This window comes from Nannospalax galili, unplaced genomic scaffold, assembly GCF_000622305.1.
Source record: "Nannospalax galili isolate Female #2095 unplaced genomic scaffold, S.galili_v1.0 scaffold15, whole genome shotgun sequence".
In the NCBI taxonomy this organism is placed as follows: domain Eukaryota; kingdom Metazoa; phylum Chordata; class Mammalia; order Rodentia; family Spalacidae; genus Nannospalax; species Nannospalax galili.
The window spans coordinates 3,499,103-3,506,351 of NW_008337322.1; the positions used below are offsets into that span (position 1 = coordinate 3,499,103).

The following is a 7,249-nucleotide window of genomic DNA, read 5'->3' on the forward strand; positions in this document are numbered from 1 at the left end:
AACTAGGACCATTTTCCAAATATCCTGCTCTTATCTATTTTAGGAAAAGACCACTCTGGGAATAACACAAGTCACATGTCATTGATCCTCTTACAGAACCCCTCCCCCACGACCGTGAGTAGACCCTGAATCCCAGTGCCTGGCCAACTCCATCACTCGTGATCAACTCCTATCCCAAGAAGTGAGCATAATCAGACGCTAAATCAAATAAATATGTCTTACTTTCTGTTCTGTCATCGGCCAAGTTCCATTTCTGGTGGGAGGCCAACGGGAACGGGTGCCAAAGGCATATGGCTCTGGGCACCTTTGTGCCAGAAAGATGTCAACACATTGGAAAGGATTCAGAAAAGAGAAGCGGGGGTGATTAAGGTGCTGAGGAATTTACTTACGAAGGAGATTAAAAGAGCTAAGTGTGTATACATTTGCTAAGCAATATATGGGAGACAGCTAAGAGGAAGCAAATTTGAAGACTCGACAAGTCCATTCAAGGAATTAGTACCATGGGAGCCAGAAGAAATATGGAGGCTTGAGAAACAGGGTATAAGGAAATAGAATCCACAAGCAGGCCTCATCATCAAAGTCTTGCAAGTGTATGCTGGTTCAAATTAAAAGTGTCTTGCCTTACATGTAGCCACACATATACTACTAGCCAAGTGTTTGATAAACAGATTCTAAGCCATGCAACTCCACAAAGAGCACCTGGAATAGAAGTCTAACAAAGCATGTCCATACCAGTTCCTGTCTCACTGGGGCAGAATTAATAAGACCCTCCCACCATTCCCTTACGGCCACCCACAGCACCTCAACATACTCACAGGAAATAGTGGTACAGGACACAGTACTTACCAGGCCTCTGTTCCTTTAGGAACTTTATCATTCAGGACTCCTTTTTCTAGAGTTACATCCAGAACCCTGCAAGCACTCAGTAGAGACTGTCTAAATACATGTGGGCACTTTTAGTGAAATACAACAATTTATGAGTCCTGTAATTCATTTATTTGAAATGTATAGTTCTGTGAATTTCCATGTATTTAAAGCTGTTTACTACTAATCATAATCAATTGTGTAATATTTCTACTATTCCATAAAGAAATCTTTGAATCTCATCATCATTAGCCATCATTCCACAACTCTTACTGTAAAAATTTAGGTTTAAATTGACAAACAGTGATATTGTCAAAATTCAGAAACAATGGAAAAGACGCTCCAAAAAATGATGGCCATGCCTTCGTGATGTTGATGAGGGTCTAGAAAGTGACTCATAAATATGGATAAATTGATTTTCTCCATCCTTGAGTCCTAACAACTTTCATTGTACGGAGCAGAGTTCATAACCCCAATCCTCTCCTTCTCCAGGCCTACGCAAACTCCAATCTGCTTTCTGTCTCTACAGAATTGCCTATTTGGGTGATTTCATTGAAAAGGGAAGAGAGAACATGGGCCTTTTGCAGTTTTCATGAAATTAGCCTGATATTTTAAGGTCTTTCCTTGTTATGGTGTGAATCAATCATTGCCACACCCCATCCCACAGTCAGGCAAAAGTCTTTGTATTAATATGCAACATTTGTGTTCATCAGTGACAGCCTATGTGTTATTAACACAGAATATCACATAAATTTCCTCCTTTTGAACATGCCCAAACACTTCATTTAATCACATGATCCAGGTAAGACATGACGCGCTCACCTCAGCTCCCATTTTCTTTTGTAAATAGTGATTCATTGTCCAAACACCCAGTTTAACGTTACCTGTTCGTTTCTCTAGAGATATTGAAATGCCCAATGAATTCGATGTTACTTAATTTCAGAGGAGTATATGAATCTTAAATATTCTCCAAATGGTTAAAGAGTATTCTGTCACAGAGGTTGATGCAACCTCACAGTCCTACAGCAATAGTGAGGTGAGCTTTGCTGTGACTCCACAGAGGACCAACACAGCAGTATTTGAACATGTGCTGGAAGTGTGTTTAAGAACTGTGCTCCAGGCCTGGTGAGATGGCAAAGTGGATGAAGGTGTTTGTGGCCAACCATAGTTACCTGAGTCTAATCCCTGGGGCCTAAATGGTAGAAGGAGAGAAATGATGCCTGAAAGTTTTAATTTAACCCCGTGTTCATATGGCACATGCTTGTGTACACACACACACACACACACACACACACACAAAATCAGTCTAACAAAGATGACATTTTAATAAGCATACTCCGGGGTTGGAGTGATAGATCAGAGGACATGAGCACTGGATGCTCTTCCAGATGACCCAATTTCAGTTCCAAGCACCGATGTCAGATGGCACAGCCACCTGTAACTCTAGCTCCAGGGGATCTGTAGCCTCTGGCCTTTGTGGGCAATGCACTCACATGCTGGTGTCCCTACATACATACATGTACATGTTTATATGTTATTAAAGATAATTAAAAAGTCTTTAACACATATTATACTGTAACTTTTTAAAAATAATATTGTTATTGATTCATGGAGAACTTCATACAATGTGTTTTGATCACATTCAGAACTCTCATCATCTCCTCTCGATCTTCCCTCATCTTCCGACCCCCAATGTTACGGTATTATTAAGCACATTTGGTTAATACTTGAATAAAATACTTAATTTTAAATTTTAAGAGTAGGCCTGAAATCAGAGGGCACCTGTACCCCCAGATGTTTCTTGAAACTATGCCCTAAGTCTGTCTCTGGAACTGTACCCTGCAGCCAGGCCACATGTACAGTTCTGTTCAAAACTGTTTATCCAGCTTCAAGTGGGCAGGTACAAGGTTAGAGCTGCCCTTAAATTTGCTTTTATTGAATTTTTGTTTATTTCATACAGAGCACCTCAAGCAATCTTAATCATCGCTATACCCCTGTCCCCACCTGCACCCTCCCATAGCCTCTGCACCTTCCCACTTTCGTACTGGAGTCCATATACTCTGTCATCTCTGTTAAGGTCCAATGTGTCCAGTCAGTGTCCCCAGATGTCCCCCAGTGCAAGTCCATCCACTGAGGTCTAGTCAGCCTATCTAGAGTCCCTTGTTTTAGGAAGATCAGCCCTGCTTCACTTAGCAGCAATCAGTTGCCAATATTTCTTCAGGTAAGATTGGGGTCTGTTGTTCATTTTTTCAGTTCTGTGCTGGCTTTTTGTCTGCCCGAGTTTGCATAGGACTTGTGTATGCTGACACATTGCCCTAGAATCACATGAGCAGGGTCCGAGGAGCTAGCAGCACTTTGTTTCTAGATGGTCATGCACCTCTTCCCTGGCTCTGACAATCTTTCAGTCCCCTCTTCTGAGATGATCCCTGGGCCCTGGGTGGGTGGCGTTTAATATAGGAGTCCTGTACAAGGACCAGCATTCGGCAGACTCTTAATCTCTATGCTTTGGCCATTTGTTACCTTTTGTGTTCCTGGCCCTCTGTTGCACGAGCGAGCTTCATTAATGAGAACTGAGAGACTCATTAGTGTCCTCTTCTTTACCCCGTTCTATGTTCCATGAGCCTTAGGTGTAGAAGTTGCACTGTAGATGTGTCACTTAAGTATGAGAAATTCATAGACAATGTCTGTGTGACCAGTTATGGTACTTGGTAATAGTCTCTGATTGGTGCAAAATAAGTTTCTTTGGTGAGTGGTGACTGGGATATCCTGTCAATAAACATAAGGTCACATAATTTTCCCATAGCAAGAAAGTGCATTACTCTAGGGATGTGGTTGTCTTAGGGTTTTCTCTAAGGTATAACCAATCCAGCCATGTGTATTTGGTTATATTTACAGTACCACATTTCAATTTCCTCCCATTGAGTGGGCTTTTAGCCCAATCAGGTAGCTGTTGATTGCCCCCAAGATGAAAGTGCCACTACTGCACCAATGTTGTATGCTGTGCCAGCCGTCGTTGTGGTTAAAGCCGGTGTTGGACCATCAGTTGATGTTTTCCCTTAGCACGTTCACACTGCTTTCTAAACCTATGAGGGCTGCCTTCAGGGGAGGTGGTTTCAGGCCACTTCCGGCTCTATTGCTCCAAATCATGTGTCTGAAGTATGTTCTGTCTTCGGCAGTAGGGTCTTACCTTCAAGTTCTGGGAGGCCATCAAGGTCTGTGCAATACTCTGTGTCATTCTGGAAGTCTCTTGGATTACCCTGACAAATAATTTGAAAGAGGGTTTCTCCTATCTGGCATTGTTTCTTATTATGTAGCCTTTAGCTGTACATGTAGACTCAGCAGAGATATTGTATTTGTCATGAGGTTGTAGGACTAACATGATTTCCTTTTTCTTTTTAAAACTAACTAAGCCTTATCTATCTCTCCTCTCTCTCTCCTAGTCAAACCCTTCTGCCATGGTTTCCCTATTCAAAGTGCCCCCATAGTCCCCATACTTCCCTTGATGATACCCTTCTCCTGTGGCCCCACCTCTCTTGAGCTCCTTCTTTCCCTTTATCCCCAGGGTTCCTTGTATACCCTTCCCTCCCCTCCCATTTAAATACCCCATTTCAGTACATTTCTCCCTTGGCAACACCTGTCTCCTACTGTTCTTCTTGCTCAGGTTTTCTCATTCCCTTTGCCTCCCTGGTTCCTTTTCATTGTCCTGGTTTCTGTAGTTATATCTGGATACATACTCACATTTAAGAATTTGGTCCTAGATCCACATATGAGGGAGAACATATTTCATTTGTTTTTCTGAGTCTGTGTTACTTCACTTTGTAGAACAGTTTTTAGTTCTATCCATTTACCTGAAAATTTCATGATTTCATCCTTCTTTAACATTGAATAGAACTCCACTGTGTAAATGAACCACATTTTCATTATCCACTTGTCAGTTGAAGGACACTTAGATTGCTTCCATCACCTAGCTATTGTGAAAAGAGCAGCAACAAACATAGATGTACAAGTGTCTCTGCAATAGGATGAGTCCTTTGGGTATATGCCAAGGAGTGGTATAACTGGGTCAAATGGTGGGTTCATTTTTAGTTTTTTAAGAGTTCTCCACACTGCTTTCCACAGGGGTTGCATCCTTATCTTATCAGAGAATCCTGCCTTTTCATCCCAAGTTCTAGAATGTCTCATCTGCACAATGTCAAGCTTCCTTTCTCAGTCGCCATGTTTAAGTGAAGATGGGTGTGCTGTCTTTAGTGCTTTGATATGTGAATTCCCACATATGCACATTGCTTTCCTCTGGGATTATTTTGGGGTAGAATTGGAAAGTGAGATTGTCGCGAAACAAGATCAAAGGGCCAGGCCACAGGAGTACATGGTTATGTGATTTTGCCAAGGTTAATTAAAAGTTTTTAGTCCAGATTATGTCTATTTTATAAAAAGTCATTCCTATATTTTGTGTTCTGTTGTCTAAGGTTGATAGAGTCTAATTTGTGTTCCCCAAGTGTGGATGTGTGTAGGTCCATCAACTAGAACCTGGGCAACCTACTCAGGCCACACACTTAAAGAAAACTGAGTTTCCCTTTCCCAGAAGCTATCAATTGCCCATTAGTTCCTCACATCAGGCTGGAGCTTCTGCTCTCCCTCCCTGCTCAATGCCGTGGTTTGTCTGGCTTGGGCTTGTACAGGTCTTATGCTGACAAAAGTGCAGGTGGGTTCGCATGTGCAACTGCCCTGTTTTGTCTAGAAAACAGTTTCCTTCATTCACCACCCCTGGCCCTACAACGGATCTACCCGCTCTTCCACAATGATCTCTGAGACTTGGGGGTACAAGGTGTGCTAAGGTCTGCTATTTCGGGTGGAGTACTTTACAATGTGTTATTCTCTGCATGTTGCCCACTTGTGGGTTCCTGTGTTTTTCATGATCTGCTCAAAATAGACGTTTCTCTGGTGAGAGCTGAGAGATGAACTAATCTATGGGTAAAGCAATACATCAGGAGGAGCTGACTTATGCTATGACCATTTAGCAGAATGACAGTAGGTTCTCTCTTATGGCCTGTGAACTCTCCAGCCACATGCTCTTGGCCCTGATAACAATGTCAGGTATGGGCTGCATGTTCTGAAGCAAACCTTAAATCCAATCAGAAAGTAGAGGTTTACTCCCATAACGTGTGTGCCTTGTCACCCCAGTGGGCAGATCTATCTTGCCAAGCCAGTCATTATTATAGCTTGCAGTGTTCACAGGTGGGTAAGGTTGATGACTACTTTTCTCTTTTGGTAGGTAATGTGCATAGAACCTCTATCACTATAAAACATAGCCGCTAGTGATGAAGTTGCCTTTGAGGTCAGTACCAGCTTGACTTTTCCATTTTTGCTCTAAGACTCACATATGTAGTATTTTCAGCAGTATGGTATTACTTTCAAGTTCTGGAAGGGCAAAGGCAATAGTTAACTTTGTTTTGAGAATCTAAGAGAAATCCATTGTCAACAACTCCAAAAGAGCAGTCCCTTTCCTTGCATTTATGTGTCTTATTTGCTAGCTCGTGGCCCTCAGTAGTGGCATTGCCCCCCCCCCCCATTATAGGGTAGCTCTATTTAAACTCTTTTTGACAGGATCTCCCTAGCTCCAGCCTGCCTGGAACTCGGTATGTAGAACAGGTTGGCCTGGATCTCATAGAGATCTACCTGGCTTTGCCTCTTGATGGTTGGGATTAAAGGCATGCATCACCACGGTATAATTTTACGTGTGTGAGTGATATGCCTGCATGTATGCAAGCACACCCATGCCATGTAAACCCCATGGAGGCTAAAAGAGGGTGATGCGTCCCCTGGAACTGGAGTTAGGAATGATTGTTAGCCTCTATGTGGATTCTGGGAACCGAACCTGGGTCTAGTGCCAATCAGTCAGTTTGCTGAGCCATCTCTCCAACCCCATTTAAACTCTTTTTATATATGTATATTTGTATTTTTTTTTCTTGTCAGAACACCGATTGAAGTAAAACAACACAAGTTGGTACTTCACCCAAAAGCAGTGCTTTTATTCTGCCCCTCTTGATGGCTCAATGGGTCACTAGCAAAAGGCCCATCGAGTGCTTTTAAAAGGGGGATATTTGTATATTTTATGAAGACACTGTGGCAATAAGTTTCCATACGGCTTTTCAAAAGGCCTTTAGTGTTAGAAGTCCTTCCCTGTGGTCTCCCCTCTGCACTGCCTTCCTAGTCCCCACCACATTTAAACCTGCCTATTCCATTATTTCTCTTTCCTTTATATTAATGTATTCTCTCTCCTCTTCCATAAAGCCCCATTGATGGTCCCATACTAGTATCATTATTTTTGTGGACTTTCCAATTGAAACTTATATATCCAAAGATTGAAAACTAGCTGTAAGTGCAT

General features: G+C 42.3%; 1 non-coding gene across 1 annotated transcript; it reads right to left on the reverse strand.

The window, feature by feature from the left end:
* Positions 1-6,828: 6,828 nt before the first annotated feature.
* Positions 6,829-6,960, reverse strand: LOC115070253. Its single transcript, XR_003849440.1, has one exon. It is a non-coding gene; the product is annotated as a small nucleolar RNA SNORA21 (small nucleolar RNA).
* Between the last annotated feature and the right edge of the window lie 289 nt (positions 6,961-7,249).